Below are 20,219 nucleotides of genomic sequence, written 5' to 3'. Positions count from 1 at the left end.
TAAGAGCAATTAATAGAGAGTGGCAATAGTCCAGGTGAGAATGAATAAGAGCAACACTAAGATCTTGCAGCGTAAAAGGTAAGAAAAAGTTGAATTCTACTTCAAGAAGCCCCCAGAAATGGGTGGAAATAAAGCACAGGACAGTTCTGAAGTGACAGCAATGAGTCCAGATCTGAATCCCATTGATCACCTGTGAAGAGATCTTAAAATTGCTGTTGGGAAAAAGCAAAATATGAGACCGCGATTAGTTTCCCAAAGAAGAGTCATCCAAAACTCCAGTTGAGAGACGTCAGAAGCTTGTTGATGGTTATAGGAAGTGATTGATTGCAGATATTTATTTCAAAGGGTGCAACCAAATATGAAGCGCAATGTACCAACAATTTTGTCCGGTCCATTTTGGGGGTTTTGTGTAAAATTAATATCCTGTTTGCCTTTTTTTCTCTTTGTTTGTGCTGTTCCAATACACACAAAGGAAAGAAACCTGTGTATAGCAAAATGTGTAATTGCAAACATTTTCTGGGAGAAATACTTCATGTTCTGGAACAATTTCAAGGGTGCCAAGACTTACGGCCCTGAGTGTATTTTCCAAAGAACTTCATGAGAACACAATAGCAATCATGAACGTTCAGATATCTAGGAGCACAATCAGATTTATGTCCAGGTCAATGTATAAAAAAAACTACCTAAAGTTATCACCCAGCCTCGAAATAGGGGAATGTTCAAGCGCATAAACGTCTCTGAAAGGGAATATCTCAGTAAGTTTTGCTATGTAATCTTAGGAAAGCATGAGGTAGAGGCTAAACACAGATTTCAACGATATGTCACTTATGTGCTGTTGCTTTGTTACACTGAAGGTTTTATCACCTGGTGATTAGAATTGTCTGGACTATAGCAGCGAGTGCATACTAGTCCAACTCCGCCCCTTCCTGTAATATGTAGCTCACTGTCTATAGACTATGTGCATATGGAGCTTGGTGTGCTCTCCGATGAGGTAATAAAAACCTGGAGACAGATTCCCTTTAAGCATCCAACTCTATTAAAGGGGTTGTACAAGATATGAAAATGCCACACTTAAGCAGAAATAGCACTAAAACAGCGAAACAGAAATGTTCATCTGCGATGTATGTCGGCCACAGGGCGGCGCTCATAGCAGAACGGCTATTACAACCACAGGGGTCTTCCTGCAGACTCATGGCAATCCATTGGCACCCTGCAATTAAGTGACAAGGGCGCCGATGGGCGGGGTTTATGATGCGCTGCCAGAGGGTGCATGGTAATAGCCGCTTTCAGAGATTGACAGCAGCATTTAACATATTGTTAACAGCCGCGGGTGGATCGCGATTGCACCCGCGGCTGTTAGGGGAACATATCATTTGTATATATCAGCTGTCATATGCCGGAAAAGATGCGGACTCAGTGACGAAGCCTACATCAAAATGGGAGACCTGACACATGCCATAAATATACGGCGCAAGTCGGGAAGGGATTAAGCTGAGAATGAGGACTAAGGGCCTGTCTTTATCTCCGAGGCTGGAAACCTTTCTAACTTCCTCTGGACAGGTACAAAAGTAAAACAAAAGAGCAAACGTTGCTGCGAGGAAGCCCTATACCCAAAGCGTACGGCTCACTCAACAAATATAAATAATGTCTACAAAAAGTGACCACAGGACATGTAATAAAAACATGCATTATTAATCAGGTTACAGTTAACACTGTATATAAAAAGCATATAAAAGGCAACATAAACAGAACATGAAGTCATAGCTATACACTAATGCAGATTCTTCCCGAATGACAAATACAACATCGCCGTCATTCCAAGTGTTGGTCCTCGGGACATAATGGTTTCTCTAAGGTTTGAGGTCGTCCGAGACTTCCAGATGGCCTCGTCCACCATTCCACCCCGAGAGATTTCTTCATTAGACGCACAGTAATACGTCACACAAATTCATCAAACGGTTATTTCCAGAATTGTAAGTCATCTTCTATACAGTCCTATAGACAATGAATGGCACGTAGGTCGCACATGGACTTCTCGGCTCCATTCGACAATCTTGTTCTCATGTTTCCTGAGGTCAGACCTTTTATTTTTAGTAGACACATAATACAGAGTAGTGCATAAAATAAAAACAATGCACTAAGTATTTGAAGGGAATCTATCACCAGTTTTTTGTACGTCACCTGACAGCTGCATGATGTATGAGCAGAGACCCTGATTCCAGTGATGTGTCACTTACTAGTTTTGCTAAAATCACTGTTTTCTCTGCTGCAGATCTAGCAGTTCTCCGAATGCTGAGCCCTGTATAACCCCGCCCACACCACTGATTGGCAGCTTTCAGTGTGCACGGTCTATCAGCTACCAATCAGTGATATGGCGGGTTTATACAGAGCTCATTAATATGCAGGACTACAGGCAGCATGTTTACTAGTCCTCCAGTGATAATCTCCTGCTTATAAAACTGTGATTTTATCTAAACTACAGCAAGCAGCCCAGTAAGTGACACATCGCTGGAAACAGGATCTCTTCCCATACGTGATTTCATCTCAGATTACGTAGAAAAAGTCTGGTGACCGATTCCCTTTAAATCTTTTGTAACTTCTATGTGATGTGTCTAATAAAGACTAAGGCTGCTCTTGTGGAGACTGGCTGGGGTTATCGGCGTTGCTTCACATAGTAGCGTTTCCCTGAATATACATTTTAGGATCCAGAACTTTAAAGGTTTGGATGTTTAATTTCATATTTGATGCATTCAGATCTTGTGATTATCCGCCAATCACTACCTATAGGGGTATCATTTAGTGCATGAGTTTTAATATGCGCCAAACAATGGATATAAAAATATAAAACATAGGAAAATATATAGGAAACAATACTTAATAAATTATTCTCCTTTAATTCCTACAGTAGGTGAGAATACGACAATACACAGCTGCCGGGAGTTTACATGGCAGACAATGGTCAGGACCCTCGTCAGTAAGAGCGGGGTCACATCACCCGACCTATCGCGGTCATGTAACAGCCTATTTGGACAGGCAGACCACATCTCCAATTAGTAATAGATGGTTCTGTGCACATAGAATGCCATCGCTCTCGGCAGCACATACGCTGTTTGCAGAGAATAATGTGCTGCCGAGTGCCGACTGTTGCTGATGTACGCTCATCTTGCAGATTTTTGTCACCGTGATATTTCTGTATATGTAAACAGTAACATGGTTTTCAAATGTAAAAATTGTTTAAAAGGAACCTGTCACCATGAAAATGCCGTCCAATCTGCAGGCAGCATGTAAGGCCACGTTTCCACAACGGGTTTTTCATTTGTTTTCTATGCTGTGTATTTTCCAAAAAATGCAAGTGACCTATTTTACTTAATGAGTGCAGAAAATCTGCAACAAAAAAAAACTGCCCAAAAGCTCATGGTGGGAACGAAGCCTTAGAGAGCGGGTGGAGCTAAGCAGATTGATATAGGCTTGTGGGAACAGATTCAGTATAACATGAGTTTTAATCTTTCTAGGATTTTGGGTCCAGTGGGCGGTCCCATCAGTGAGTCCACTGGGCGGTCCCATCAGTGAGCAGTCTTATCAAGGAGTCCAGTGGATGGCCCTATCAGTGAGTCCAGTGTGCGGCCTTATAAGTGAGTCCAGTGGGTGGTCCCATCAGTGAGTCCACTGGGCGGTCCCACCAGTGAGTCCAATGAGTGGTCCCATCAGTGAGCGGTTTTATCAAGGAGTCCAGTGGATGGCCCTATCAATGAGTCCAGTGTGTGGCCTTATTAGTGAGTCCAGTGGGTGGTCTCATCAGAGAGCGGTCCTATCAATGAGTCCAGTGGGTGGTCCCATCAGTGAGTCTAGTGGGCGGTCCCATCAGTGAGTCCAGTGGGCAGTCCCATCAGTGACTGACAGCTGTGTTTGTATAGCTGTGCGTACAGAGGTAGCTCTCAGTCAGTGCTAAGGTCGCTCACTGAACCCAAAATTCCAGAAAAAGGAGAAATTTTAAAATGATTTACTCCAGGATGATGGATTAAAGAATTGATCCAAATCTTCTTCTTCTTTTAAAAATCTGTAAGAGATAAAGAAAAATGAAATAAAGTTACTATTATATTTAAGGAAAAAGTGTACACTTGCCGTCATTTTTTTAAAATTCTAAATTAGAACTTTATCCAGTGCATCCGCAGTGCTGGTGGGCAGCAGCTCCAGTAATGGGACAATGTAGGACTGGTGACGAGGACGGTGCAGACTCGGGAGCTGAGCCCGCACCACCAGGAATGGAGAGAACAAATAATTACTGTGCTGTGATCATTATGAAAGAAACTATGAGCCCACAGCCTTTTTATATCTCCTCTGACATCTTTTGCAGCGGTTATGACAGCGGAGGTTTGGGTTTTTTTTGGCTCTTAAATATATGTAACAATAGTGAGCGGCTTCAAAGCGTCGGGAGAATGGACGGGTCGTGTTTTTAAACTTCCTCGTGGCACTGGAAGCCTGAGACGGGTAATGGAACGTGTACAAGTCGTTAGTACTTTGCAGCCTTTGTTAATTGTTTTGTTTGTTAAAAGCTCTTTTTTTTTCCATAGGGGGTTACAGGCAAAATTTACAAAGTCCTGCCGATGAGGGATCCAAACCGAAACTTGCATCAGATACTTGGATCCGACCCTTCTGCGCTTTCTTATTCCGCAGTTTTTTTTTTTTCTGAAAGACATCAGCCCTTGATTCATCATAGAAATTTTTGGAAGTTTTTTTCAGTTTCTCTGAAAAGTCGCTAAAGTTTTCCACAATCCGGAGATGGGCAAACAATTGTGACTGTTGGTATTTTCACATCAGCTTCTCCCTTAGGGGGGAATAAAATAATGCCATTTCTTTTCTTTTATTAACACTTCTCTTATCAGAGAAATGGCTCAGACTTATTCATCTCCTTCCCACGTTCAGTATTTGGTCAGTATTTCCCTTCAGTATTTGTAGCCAAAACCAGGAGAGGAACAATCAGAGGAAAAGTCTAATAGAAACACGTCACCACTTCTGACCCTACACTGTCATCTAATATATAATTGCCTAGAATACTACTTCCTGCAATTTGTGCCAACTTCCGTGGCTTTGTCCGGAGCTAATGTCCGGAGCTAATGTCCGGAGCTAATGTCCGGAGCTAATGTCCGGAGATTAATTGCCTAGAATACTACTTCCTGCAATTTGTGCCAACTTCCGTGGCTTTGTCCGGAGCTAATGTCCGGAGCTAATGTGCGGAGATTATGTGCGGAGCTAATGTCCGGAGCTAATGTCCGGAGCTAATGTCCGGAGATAAGTGACGTCAACAGTGTCCAGTGTCTGATTGGTTGCCGCCTGCTGCGAGCGACCAATCAGAAACGTGCCGTACTGTGACACACTCCACCCGCCATTTTGGTGTGATTTTTGAATTTTTACCTCACAGCAAGTTTCTACTGCGTGGAGGCGGGCCCAGTGACGTTGCTCTTCAAGCTCCTGCCGAATTTCGTCAAAAAAATGATAATACCATTTACCAAAACTATATATATTTAGTTGTGAAGTGGTTCAGTGACATTTTCACACCAATTTTGAACTTTTGTTTGGTGTTTTCTCCATATACTGCCTATTATTCACTGACTGTTATACTGAGAGACTGCCGTTTATTAACCTCTTCTTTGCCACATTGGGTATATTGCTCTATTATTTGCCACATAAGGACATTGTCCATTATTGCCCAGCAATTTCTCTGCAATATAAACTGCCTATTTATTAATATCTGCATTCCTGCAAAGAACTATTGCCTATTATTAACTGGCTATTTTCCTACTACCTGACACTGCCTCTTATTAACCTGTTGTTTGCCACCACCACGCTTAAAGCTGTTTAGCTTAGCCAACATGAGCTCTAATAGTAAGGATACTAATGACACAGAGCCCAAAGCTGCTGATGGCGCACGTAAGATTAGGTCTGATAGAAAGTATACTAATAATGCAGAGCAAAAAGACGCCGATGCCGCACGTAAGCGCAAACAGCGTGCTAACAAGAGTACAGAGGATAGATGCAAGCGCATGGACACTGTTAAGTATACTAATGACACAGAGTCCAACTCTATATCATATCTACATAAATTTAGAAATATGATATATCAATACATATTTTTATAGGTAAGTAGAACACACATTAAGTACAAGATGTAAGATGTGTATCATTCAAATGCCTGTATTTGGTGATAGGAACCTGTATTTGAAGCTCCAGCAGTATAGCTGCTGAGAGATTTCATTTTGTTTTTAAAAAGGGTGAGGTTTTTGTGAACAGGTAAGAGACGGGTGGGATGGCTGTTCACACACATCTCTATCTTCAGGTCTGTTCTGTACATAGAAATACATATATAGATAGGTACATTTTTAGATAGATAGGGAAAGAATAGAGATTTTGCTTTCACATCAACATTTTTCTGCTATTTGGAGAATTTATGGTGGAAAAAAGGCTATTTCTGCACTTCCTGCCTAAGGGCTGACCCACGCCACTCTTGCTGTAAGTTGCATGAAATGTATACGGAATTTGTACTTCACTTGCGGCAGGTGCGGCACATGTGGTTTCTGCTGTTTTCGCCACAAAATCTCCACTTACCAGTGTTTTTGTTGTGGCTGCATTTAATGCAATTGCCGAAGCCGCGTTTGCTGCATTTACTGCAAGTTAACTCCAACCTTCATCTACATTGCATGGCACTTGCTGAAAGTGTGTTGTAGGTCAGTTCTTTGGTGCCAAGTGTGGAAGTTGTATTGTTTTTAACATTACTTCTGCAAATATCAGAAACATGCAGATGTGAAAGAGGTCTGAGTATTAAGAAATAGGAATCAGTTAGTTAGGACCCATCAGTTCAAAGGCTACCGTGATGTGGTTGATGGGCATGCTTATATTAGCCCATCGGTGTACTATGAACGTTGATTTCTTAAATTTTACACTTCTGTAAAAATAAACACAAAAAATTTGGGTACACAAAAAGGCTTTTATTTCTGTTGTACCTATTAGAATTATTTAAAATGAAGGCTTAGCTAAGCCCAAGAGATGATTAAAAACGTTTCATACCAACCCATCAGATGTAAAATTACTGTGAAAATACCTGATGGGCACACAAGTATGCGCCAGTATGGGTACTAAGAGCCTTTCCACATAATAATGAAATATTTTAAAATGTCATAGAACATACCAATATACATAGTTATTGATACATATTATTTATTATTTACATTATTGTTCTTAAGCAAAGAACCGTTGTTGTGGCATTTGCCACAACACGCAAAGTTGTCGTCTGATGTCTTTCATCCCTCCCCTCATAAGCATGTTCATGGATCCTGTGTAACTGTACCTTAAATAACAAGAATTGTCAAGAGCTGGTGAGTGCAGCCATTTTTTGTTCTTTCTTACTATTATTTATTAATTGTATTATTCTTGCATTTGAATAAATAAAGTATATATGGATTCTAGACTCCCGATTCTTTAGAATCGGGCTGCCATCTAGTATTAAATAAACTGTCTTAAAGTCGTTACTTACACTAATTATTTTGGGATTCTGGCGTCATGTCGGATTCCCTTTAAATTCCCCCCATTTTTTTTTCTATGAAAGTGCAATGTAATATCACAACTTACCACTGAGAACTTTATCAAGATCAGAAATGAAGTTTTCGAGCTCACGTGTGTCACCGAGCTTTGCTAGAAGATAAAATAAACAAGCAAGTAAAAGGAAGCATCTCAGGAAGCATTTATGGGGTATTCTCATCTCCAAGATCCTATCCCAATATGTAGTAGGTGTAATAATAATACTAATATTAGTAAATACCTCCAATTAGAAATGTAGTATAGTTCTTCTGATTCGCTATGTCTCATTCCTCATGTGCAGGCATTGCAGGACCTTAGGTATCCATAGCTACCACCACTAACAACTAGCTGTCACTTTATCATTGGTCGTAACCATGGACAGCTAAGGTCCTGCAAAGACTACACATGTTTTGCAGAGTGCGTCTTCTTGCAGTCACCGCTGTACTTAGGAGAGCTTCAGTCAGCAAGATATCTTGAGTAAACAGTATTTACTTCATACTGAATAAACATGAGATACAATTCAGTGTCACACAGTCCGTGCACTGAACACAACACATTCATGAAGAAAAGCAAAACAGAAAGTAAGAAAACAATCAACAACTGAGAGCTTCCCTCCCCACATTACAGCAAGTATATGACTTTTCACACTATCGCCATCTACTGTCTGGTTAGTATAAAGTCCTCCTTTCACTTATAATAAGTTCTAATCTGTTGCATATGCCGACACCCTTTCTCAACAGTAAGGACTTATTCAATCAAACCCAACTTTTTTATTAGTCTCTGATGTTTATCAGCATTCAACGCCTTCGTGAAAATGTCTGCTGTCATTTCTTCAGTAGGACAGTACTCTAACTTCAAGACTCCTTGTTCCTGATGATCTCTCAAGAAATGATATTTCACATCAATATGCTTGGTTCTTGGATTGACTCTTTCCATCTGAGCAAGAACAAGACATCCTTGATTGTCCTCTTTCAGTTTTGTTGGTGCCAACTGTGGTTGTCCTAATTCTGTCAACAATTGTCTTAACCACAGTACTTCTTGACTCGCATGTGCTGCTGCAACATATTCTGCTTCTGTTGAAGATAGTGTCACAATTGACTGTTTCTTACTTGTCCAACTTATTGGTCCACCTGAGAGGAAAAAAATATGTCCACTGGTAGATCTTCTGTCAGTTGGATCTCCAGCCCAATCTGCATCAACATATCCTGTTAAAATGCAATCATCGCTTGTGGGTAATTTCAGCTTAACATTGCTAGTTCCTTTCAAATAACGCATTACTCTCTTCACGGCATTCCAATCAGCTTTATTTGGTTTTGATACCTTTCTACTCAGGATTCCTACTGCTGCTGCGATGTCTGGTCTTGTAACGGTCGCTAGATACAGTAGTTTTCCTATTGCTGTTCTGTATTCTTCATTATTTGGTAGCATATTTTGTTCACTGTTCATCTCTTTGAGATAATTAGTTTCCATTGGAGACTTTACTGTTTTTGCATCCTTTAATCCAAATTTTTCTGTTATGTCTTGAATCATGTGATTTTGATTCAGTAGGAAACTTCCATCTTCTTCTCTTTCTACTTGTATTCCTAGATATTGTTTTACATTTCCCAAGTCTTTGATTTCGAAATGTTGCTTCAGGATTTTTTTAGAATGTTTTCGTTATCCCTTTCTTGTTCAAAACAAATCAAAATGTCGTCTACATATATGAGTATGTAAATCCATCTATTAATCAGCCTTTTTGTGTATAAGCATGGATCAGCTTTGCTTCTTTGAAGTTTTTCATTTGTAAGTACTTCCGTGATTTTGTCATTCCACACTTTAGCTGCTTGCTTTAAACCATATATGCTTTTCTGTAGTTTACAAACTTTGTTTGGATTTCTTTCATCTTTGAATCCTGGAGGTTGTTCCATATAAATGTCTTCTGTTAAATCTCCATTCAGAAAAGCTGTCTTTACATCCAGATGTCTCAGTTGCATCTGTTTCATTGCTGCAACTGTAAGTAAAGTTCTTATTGTAGTGTGTTTGACAACTGGAGCAAATGTCTCATCATAGTCTTCTCCATATCTTTGAGAATACCCTTTAGCTACGAGTCTTGCTCGGTATCTTTCAGCTGTGCCATCTGTTTGGTATTTAACTTTAAAAATCCATTTACATCCTATGGTTTTTCTTCCTTCTGGTAAATCTGTTAATGTCCATGTATTTGAATCTTGCATGGATTTAATTTCTGTTTCTGTTGCTTCTATCCATTTATTAGCTTCTTCTACAGGCAGTTTAGATATTTCTTCCCAAGAAGTAGGCTCATAGATTTTTCTTGTGCTTGTCTTGTATGAGAGACGTTTTGGTGGTTTTCCTTTGTTCTCTCTCATTGAACGTCTTGGTTCTGTGTCTGTTTGTAGTTGTGATTCTTCACTTTCAGTATTTTGTTCTTCATTAACTTCTGCTTCTTTCTCAGCAGATATTTATTCAGTTGTGTCATTATTGGTTTTCTCATTTTTTGTTTCAACTGAAATCATAATGTCTTCATTTAAATCTTCAATGAATGTCACACTGTTACTCACCGTAACTCTGTCTGTTTTGGGATCTAGGATTCTGTATCCTTTGCAATTTTCACTATATCCAACAAATGTTCCTTCCATGGATCTGTTTTGAAGTTTGGAACGTTTGTCTGTTGGAATGAATATAAAAACTTTACATCCAAAAATTTTTAAATGATTGACACTTGGTTTCATACCTTGCCACAGTTCATATGGAGTTTTCGTCAGTTTTCTGGAAAAAAGTCGGTTCTGTAGATAAGTAGCTGTCATTGCTGCCTCACCCCAATATTTCTCTGGTAGTTTGGAATCCGTCAGCATACATCTTATCATCTCTGTTAGAGTTCTGTTTTTCCTTTCTGCTACTCCATTTTGTTCAGGTGTGTATGGAACCGTTTTCTGGTATTCTATCCCATTTTGTCTTAAGTAGTCTTCTATTCTGTGACCTGTAAATTCACCTCCATTATCACTTCTGATGACAATTGGCTTCTTTTGAAATTTGTTACTTGATTTTGTTACATAGTCTACAAGTTTATCAAAAACTTCACTTTTGTTTTTAATTAAGTATGTGACTGTGTATCTTGAGTAATCGTCTATAAAAGTCAACATGTATCTATTGCCTCCTGATGTAGTCACTTTCATGGGTCCACATACGTCAGTATGCACCAAATCAAGTGGTCTTTCGCTTTTCATCTCACTTTCTTTTGGAATAGATATCCTTGTGGCTTTGGATTTTATACAACAATCACATCTTATGGTAATTGAGCAATCTGATATCTTTAAATCTTTTGTCAATTCTTTTCTCTGTAGTTCCCTTATACTGTCAGGGTGTCTATGTCCTAGACGTCTATGCCACATGTGAATACAGTTTTTGTGATCATGTGTACATACCTTCATCTGTTCCTTTGGTGTGTCAAAATGATATAATTGTTCATCTGCCTTGACTTTGGTTATCACCTTGTTTCCTGCAATAATTGCACACTCATTGTCTTTGAATTTCACTGTAAGTCCTTTTGCTGTTAAACGTTTCACAGATAATAATCCGTCTTCCAATTTTGGAACAAACAACACATCCTGTACAAGTATCTTTGAATCTTGCCCGAACTTGTTTGAACAATTTAGCATACCTTGTCCGATACCTTCTGCGGTTATTTTGCTTCCATCTGCGAGATAAATGGCTTATTTCTTATCTAAATCAAGATCAGTAAAGATATTCTTGTCACTTGTCATATGACTCGTTGCTCCTGAATCAATAAACCAACCAAGTGATGATTTCTTGTCTGTTACTTTAAATGTGCCATTCCAATTATTCTCACATGAAACGGAAATTGTGTTTTTTACTTTCTCTGTATGCTTTTTATGTTGTAATTTTTGTTGTTCTGCTTTCCATATGGTACAGTCTTTCTTTAAATGACCTTTTTTCTTACATCTGAAGCATTCTCTTGTCTCTTTATTATAGGGTTTTTGGAATTCTGTAGCTTTAAGAGCGTTTTCACTGTCCTTTTCAGTAGAAGAATCATTTCTTTGTTCTTTTCTTCTCTGATATTCATCTATTAGTCTTGTTTTCACAAAATCTAATGTAATGTCAGTTTCTGGTCTCGTCTCAAGGGCATTTATCAAGGCTGTATATGAATCTGGTAAACTGCACAACAATTTAGCTGCTACATGACTTTCTTTAACATCTTCACCAATAGATCTTAGCTGTGATATCACTTCCATCATTGAGAATATGTGCTTCTGCATATCGTCATTTGCACTCAATCTCATACTGTACAGCTTTCTTAATAAAAATAACTTGTGATTCAAGCTAGGTCTTTCATACAGTTTTCTTAATGCTTCCCACATTCCCTTAGCTGTTTCTTCATTTCTTATATGTATTAATTGAGCATCATCCACTAATAAGCTAATGGTGGCTCTCGCTTGTATATTCTTCTTATCCCATGTCTGATTATCTTGATCTGGTCTTGCTGTAACAATTACTTCCCATAGATCATCCTTAGATAACATCTCTACTTTGAATTTCCATAACTGATAATTTTCACTATTCAGTTTAGCTACTGTAAATTTCAGTTCTGTGTTACTCATCATCTTTATATAGTCTTAGGGTACCGTCACACTATACGATTTACCCACGATCACGACCAGCGATATGACCTGGCCGTGATCGTAGGTAAATCGTAGTGTGGTCGCTGGGGAGCTGTCACACAGACAGCTCTCCAGCGACCAACGATGCCGAGGTCCCTGGGTAACCAGGGTAAACATCGGGTAACTAAGCGCAGGACCGCGCTTAGTTACCCGATGTTTACCCTGGTTACAAGCGTTAAACTAAAAAAAAACAAACAGCACATACTTACATTCTGGTGTCCGTCAGGTCCCTTGCAGTCTGCTTCCCGCATTCACTGACTGCCGGCCGTAAAGTGAAAGTGAAAGCACAGCCGCTGTGCTCTGCTTTCACTTTACGGCCGGCAGTCACAGTGCGGGAAGCAGACTGAAAGGGACCTGACGGACACCAGAATGTAAGTATGTTTGTTTTTTTTTAGTTTAACGCTTGTAACCAGGGTAAACATCGGGTAACTAAGCGCGGTCCTGCGCTTAGTTACCCGATGTTTACCCTGGTTACAAGCGAACGCATCGCTGGATCGCATCGCTAGATCGCTAGATCGGTGTCACACACACCGATCTAGCGATGACAGCGGGAGATCCAGCGATGAAAGAAAGTTCTAAACGATCTGCTACGACGTACGATTCTCAGCAGGATCCCTGATCGCTGCTGCGTGTCAGACACAGCGATATCGTAACGATATCGCTGGAACGTCACGAATCGTACCGTCGTAGCGATCGAAACGTTATAGTCTGACGGTACCCTTACTTGTTTAGAGAGTTGTACTGAAAATATTCTCCTGTATGTCCTGTGAATTCTCTGCAATTATATCCAGCTCCTGGGATGGTGAATTCCTCTGTCACTCTGTATCTGGATTTAGTTCCTTCTGTTTACAGAGCTTATCTGTGTGCTCCGTTATCTGGGCTATAAACCAGGATCCTTCTGCCTGAGCTTGTAGTGCAGACCTGTAGTGTCTGGGGTGCCTGGGCCCATAACCTGTTTCAGAGTGCGTCTTCTTGCAGTCACCGCTGTACTTAGGGTACCGTCACACTATACGATTTACCAACGATCACGACCAGTGATACGACCTGGCCGTGATCGTTGGTAAGTCGTAGTGTGGTCGCTGGAGAGCTGTCACACAGACAGCTCTCCAGCGACCAATGATGCCGAGGTCCCCGGGTAACCAGGGTAAACATCGGGTTACTAAGCGCAGGACCGCGCTTAGTAACCAGATGTTTACCCTGGTTACAAGCGAACGCATCGCTAGATCGGTGTCACACACACCGATCTAGCGATGACAGCGGGAGATCCAGTGACAAAAGAATGTTCCAAACGATCTGCTACAACGTACGATTCTCAGCAGGATCCCTGATCGCTGCTGCGTGTCAGACACAGCGATATCGTATGGATATCGCTGGAACATCACGAATCGTACCGTCGTAGCGATCAAAATGGCACTGTGTGACGGTACCCTTAGGAGAGCTTCAATCAGCAAGATATCTTGAGTAAACAGTATTTACTTCATACTGGATAAACATGAGATACAATTCAGTGTCACACACTCCGTGCACTGAAGACAACACATTCATGAAGAAAAGCAAAACAGAAAGTAAGAAAAAAAACAACAACTGAGAGCTTCCCTCCCCACATTACAGCAAATATATAACTTTACACACTATCGCCATCTGCTGTCTGGTTAGTATAAAGTCCTCCTTTCACTTATAATAAGTCCTAATCTGTTGCATATGCCAACAAGCATCACCTTCAACTCCACCAGCATCATCTCTTAGGGTGTGGGGTCATAGTTAAGGGTTTATAAGGGGCAGCTGTTGGGGGCTCAAGTCCTTTTTGGAAGTGCATTTGAACAGCAAGGTGGATTGCTGTTGAGGGGAACTAGAGAAAAAAAAATCTATAAATCTTCAGCATGGCGAGTGTGAGCAAGCTGAGTGTGACCAGAGCGTAAGTGTGGATGGCGGTAAGTGTGACTTGTGATTCAGTGACTTTGGAGTCAGGGAGTTTCCAAGGGAGGAATTACTGAATTGCTGTCTGTTTTGTATTAATACTTTGTATTTATTTATTTTTTTTATTTTTTATTATTTAACTTTTCTGTCTGGTGCAATCCCCATTAGGAAATGTGCTCCACGATTGTTAATGCCATCCAGTGCACGTCTTGCCACATGTATGCAGTCCTTGAGCAGCCGATCGAGGGTGCATACTGCTGTGCGAGATGTGAGCACGTTGTGCATTTGAAAACCCAGATTCTGACTCTAAATGTGCAGCTGGCAACACTGAGATCCATTGACAATATGGAGAGGAGTCTTCTGCTCACGGAGCAGATGCTCAATGGGACAGATGAGGGGGGGGGGGATGGTAGGATGGAGCTGCAGGACAGTGAAGTAGCAAGCTGGGTGACAGTTAGGAAGCGGGGTAGAGGGAAGAGTGCCAGGGAGGCTAGTCCTGATCTGGAACACCCCAATAAGTTTGCTAAGTTGGCAGATGAGGGGAGTGCCAGTACAGGGGTAGCACTGCTGCAGCCAGGCATGTCCTCTGAAAACCGGGGGAGTGACAGCTCCAGTAAGGAGGGAAATAGGAGAGCAGGGCAGGCCAGACAGGTGCTGGTAGTGGGGGACTCAATTATTAGGGGAACAGATAGGGCAATCTGTCACAAAGACAGGGATCGTCGAACGGTGTGCTGCCTACCTGGCGCTCAAGTTCGACACATCGCTGATCGGGTGGACAGATTACTGGGAGTGGCTAGTGAGGACCCAGCGGTCATGGTGCACATAGGCACAAATGACAAAGTTAGAGGTAGGTGGAAGGTCCTTCAAGATAATTTCAGGGAATTAGGCTACAAGATGAAAGCAAGGACCTCCAACGTGGTATTCTCCGAAATACTGCCTGTACCACGTGCCACGCCAGAGAGGCAACGGGAGATTAGGGAGGTTAATAAGTGGCTCAAGAATTGGTGTAGGAAGGAGGGGTTTGGGTTCCTGCAGAACTGGGCCAACTTCTCAGTTGGCTACAGGCTCTACGCTAGGGATGGACTGCACCTCAATGGGGAAGGTGCAGCTGTGCTGGGGGAGAAAATGGCTAGAAGGTTGGAGGATTGTTTAAACTAGGGATTGGGGGGGAGGGTATTCAATTTATAGGAGGGGAAGATAGTGCAGACAGAGACCTGGGCACAAATAAGAAAGTTGGGGGTGGCGGTGGCATGAGGGGTGGGGTTAGAACAGTTAATAATTTAAGAAAGAGTAGAGGTACAGAGAGGAACATCAAGTGCATGTATACTAATGCCAGAAGCCTCGCCAACAAAATGGACGAATTAGAACTAATGTTGTTGGAGCATAATTATGACATGGTGGGGATATCTGAAACGTGGCTGGATGAGAGCCATGACTGGGCTGTTAACTTGCAGGGCTATAGTCTGTTCAGAAATGACGGTACAGATAAGCGAGGGGGTGGGGTGTGTCTATATGTAAAATCGTCCTTCAAACCCATCCGGCGTGATAATATAGGTGAATTTAATGAAAATGTAGAATCCCTGTGGGTGGAGATAAGGGGAGCGGGAAAAAATAATAAATTACTGATAGGGGTTTGTTATAAATCTCCAAAAATAATGGAAGCAATGGAGAATATCCTCGTAAAGCAAATAGATGAAGCTGCGACTCAAGGAGAAGTCATTATTAAGGGGGACTTCAACTACCCTGAAATAGATTGGGGAACAGAAACCTGCAGTTCCAGCAAAGGTAATCGGTTTTTGACAACTATGAGAGACAATTACCTTTCACAACTGGTTCAGGACCCAACAAGAAGGGGGGCACTGCTAGACCTAATATTAACCAACAGGCCAGACCGCATAGCAAATATAAGGGTTGGGGGTTACTTGGGAAATAGCGATCACAAAATAATAAGTTTTCATGTATCCTTTAAAAAGATGTGTAATAGAGGGGTTACAAGGACACTAAACTTCAGGAGGGCAAATTTCCAACGGATGAGAGAGGATCTTGGTGCAATTAAATGGGACGATATCCTGAGACACAAAAATACACAAAGAAAATGGGAGACGTTTATTAGCATCCTAGATAGGACCTGTGCGCAGTATATACCGTATGGGAATAAACATACTAAGAATAGGAGGAAACCAATATGGCTAAATAGAGCTGTAAGGGGTGCAATAAGTGACAAAAAGAAAGCATTTAGAGAATTAAAGGAAGTAGGTAGTGAGGAGGCATTAAATAAATACAAAAAATTAAATAAATTCTGTAAAAAGCAAATCAAGGCAGCAAAGATTGAGACAGAGAGACTCATTGCCAGAGAGAGTAAAAATAATCCCAAAATATTCTTTAACTACATAAATAGTAAGAAACTAAAAAATGATAGTGTTGGCCCCCTTAAAAATAGTCTGGGTGAAATGGTGGATGAGGATGAGGAAAAAGCCAATATGCTAAATGACTTTTTTTTCATCAGTATTTACACAAGAAAATCCCATGGCAGACAAAATGACTAGTGATAAAAATTCTCCATTAAATGTCACCTGCTTAACCCAGCAGGAAGTGCGTCGTCATCTGAGAATCACTAAAATTGACAAATCTCCGGGCCCGGATGGGATACACCCTCGAGTACTGCAGGAACTAAGTACAGTCATTGATAGACCATTATTTTTAATCTTTAAAGACTCCATAATAACAGGGTCTGTGCTACAGGACTGGCGTATAGCAAATGTGGTGCCAATATTCAAAAAGGGGACAAAAACTGAACTCGGAAATTATAGGCCAGTAAGCTTAACCTCTACTGTGGGTAAAATCCTGGAGGGCATTCTAAGGGACGCTATACTGGAGTATCTGAAGAGGAATAACCTCATGACCCAGTATCAGCACGGGTTTACTAGGGACCGTTCATGTCAGACTAATTTGATCAGTTTCTATGAAGAGGTAAGTTCCGGACTGGACCCAAGGAACCCAGTAGATGTAGTGTATATGGACTTTTCAAAAGCTTTTGATACGTTGCCACTCAAAAGGTTGATACATAAAATGAGAATAATGGGGATAGGGGAAAATATGTGTAAGTGGGTTGAGAGCTGGCTCAGGGATAGGAAACAAAGGGTGGTTATTAATGGAACACACTCGGACTGGGTAGCGGTTAGCAGTGGGGTACCACAGGGGTCAGTATTGGGCCCACTTCTTTTTAACATATTTATTAATGACCTTGTAGGGGGCATTCAGAATAGAATTTCAATATTTGCAGATGACACTAAACTCTGCAGGGTAATCAATATAGAGGAGGACAATTTTATATTACAGGATGATTTATGTAAACTAGAAGCTTGGACTGATAAATGGCAAATGAGCTTTAATGGGAATAAATGTAAGGTCATGCACTTGAGTAGAAGTAATAAGATGTATAATTATGTGCTTAATTCTAAAACTCTGGGCAAAACCGTCAATGAAAAAGACCTGGGTGTATGGGTGGATGACAAACTCATTCAGTGGCCAGTGTCAGGCAGCTGCTACAAAGGCAAATCAAATAATGGGATGCATTAAAAGAGGCATAGATGCTCATGAGGAGAACATAATTTTACCTCTATACAAGTCACTTGTTCGACCACACTTAGAATACTGCGCACAGTTCTGGTCTCCGGTGTATAAGAAAGACATAGCTGAACTGGAGCGGGTGCTGAAAAGAGCGACCAAGGTTATTAGAGGACTGGGGGGTCTGCAATACCAAGATAGGTTATTACACTTGGGGCTATTTAGTTTGGAAAAACGAAGACTAAGGGGTGATCTTATGTTAATGTATAAATATATGAGGGGACAGTACAAAGACCTTTCTGATGATCTTTTTAATCATAGACCTGAAACAGGGACAAGGGGGCATCCTCTACGTTTGGAGGAAAAAAGGTTTAAGCATAATAACAGACGCAGATTCTTTACTGTAAGAGCAGTGAGACTATGGAACTCTCTGCCGTATGATGTTGTAATGAGTGATTCATTACTTAAATTTAAGAGGGGACTGGATACATTTCTGGAAAAGTATAATGTTACAGGGTATATACACTAGATTCCTTGATAGGGCGTTGATCCAGGGAACTAGTCTGATTGCCGTATGTGGAGTCGGGAAGGAATTTTTTTCCCCAAGGTGGAGCTTACTCTTTGCCACATGGGTTTTTTTTGCCTTCCTCTCGATCAACATGTTAGGGCAAGTTAGGTTAGGCTATGGGTTGAACTAGATGGACTTAAAGTCTTCCTTCAAACTTAATAACTATGTAATCTCCTGCTTCACCAGCGTCATCTCCAGCTCCACCAGCATCATCTCCATCTCCCCCAGCATCATCTCCAACTCCACCAGCATCATCTCCAACTCCACCAGCATCATCTCCAGCTCCACCAGCATCATCTACATCTCCCTCAGCATCATCTCCATCTCCCCCAGAATCAAATCCATTTCCCAACATCACCTCCAGCTCCCCCATCATCACCTCCAACTCCCCCAGCATCATCTCCTGCTCCACCAGCATCATCTCCAGCTCCACCACCATCATCTCCAGCTCCACCAGCATCATCTCCATCTCCCCCAGAATCATCTTCTGCTTCACCAGCATCATCTCCATCTCCCCAGAATCATCTCCATCTCCCCAGCATCATCTCCATCTCCCCCAGAATCATCTCCATCTCCCCCAGAATCATCTCCATCTCCCCAGCATCATCTCCATCTCCCCCAGAATCATCTTCTGCTTCACCAGTGTCAGGAATCCCCTGACCGCTGCCACCAATTCGTCACGATTCACACCGTGACCGTCACCCCTACGTCACGGGTCGGGGTGACTTTGGGCCAACAGACGGCTATCACATGTGCAGGGGGCTTATCTTAGTTATCCCTCCACTGCTAACAATGTGATGAGAAAACACACACAAGGCTATTGACCTCTTAGTTTACAGCAGGGGCTTATTCTAGGTATCCCACTGCTTTTCAATATACCACAAACTGCAGGGATTTATGTATATCCCGCTTACAGTTCCACTTAACATTTGCAGCTCTCTGGCGCCCCCTTACTCTCAGGTCAGATTAGGTACTGCACCCTGGGTAATTAGTCGCCAGAAAGGCTGCCTGCTATGTACTGGCTATTGGGCACGCTGCAGCGACGCGATAACTACTCCCACTCAGGCAGGAACAATAATTATCAACGCCGCAGCCGCTACAGCATCACTCAACAGTCTGCACACGGTATCACTGCCACCAGCTTCGATTAAACGGGTCCGAAGCTAACCCAACACAACAGTAACAGTAGCGTATTTCCCTTCAGAAGACTTAGGGTATGGTTTAGAACAGGAGAACGAACTAATATTAAATATTATATTCCATAAAAATTAGGCAGTGCTTTATCAAAAATATTTTATAAAGATGTTACAAATGAGACAATTGCAAATATGTACACGGGTAATTATAGCATAAAGGGAATAAAGGAGAAAAGATAACACTCACATGTTCAAAGCATGGCAGGCCCCCAGGTTGGTGCAGTTTTCCATACGTCCCAGCTCATGGGATGTGCTCAGCTCTTCCAGGAAAATAGGACAAGAAGGAAGCTGGGGATGTGTGCAGACAGTTATAGCCAAGCCTGTAACATCCCAGAAAGGGGTTGGATCACCTCGTCCCTCCTACCTCTTCAGTTAACTCATTTTATTCTAATCTATATCTAATTTCGATAACTCCGCTACAAAACATGTCATAGTCCTAACAAACTCATCATTCATCTCGGATTAACGTGAGCATGCTAATGAGATCAAATATGTCCTATCTGGGATACATATTTACAGAGAAAACCCTACTTCTTTACCAGACGGAGTTAGAAGCCCGAGTTTCAAGGGATGGGTAGATACACCGAGTGGGAATACGAATATATATTTTCGTGTTCTTAACGTAAACATTGTGCATAATATCGTACAAAAACCAAACAAAGAATCTTTCATGGATCCTGGAAACTTCTAGACACTTCTAAACAGACTAGTCGTAAATACCTCTCG

General features: G+C 41.4%; 1 long non-coding RNA gene across 1 annotated transcript; it reads right to left on the bottom strand.

Moving 5' to 3' along the window:
- Window positions 1-1,739: 1,739 nt before the first annotated feature.
- LOC138667316 (uncharacterized) lies at window positions 1,740-19,752 on the bottom strand. Its single transcript, XR_011318707.1, has 3 exons — window positions 19,681-19,752; window positions 7,624-7,686; window positions 1,740-4,057 (listed from the first exon to the last, which is right to left on the bottom strand). It is a non-coding gene; the product is annotated as an uncharacterized lncRNA (long non-coding RNA).
- Between the last annotated feature and the right edge of the window lie 467 nt (window positions 19,753-20,219).

The sequence above is a fragment of the Ranitomeya imitator genome, chromosome 2 (genome assembly GCF_032444005.1).
Source record: "Ranitomeya imitator isolate aRanImi1 chromosome 2, aRanImi1.pri, whole genome shotgun sequence".
In the NCBI taxonomy this organism is placed as follows: domain Eukaryota; kingdom Metazoa; phylum Chordata; class Amphibia; order Anura; family Dendrobatidae; genus Ranitomeya; species Ranitomeya imitator.
Note: the sequence above shows the minus strand (reverse complement) of the source record. Positions and strands in the feature narration are given on the sequence as shown.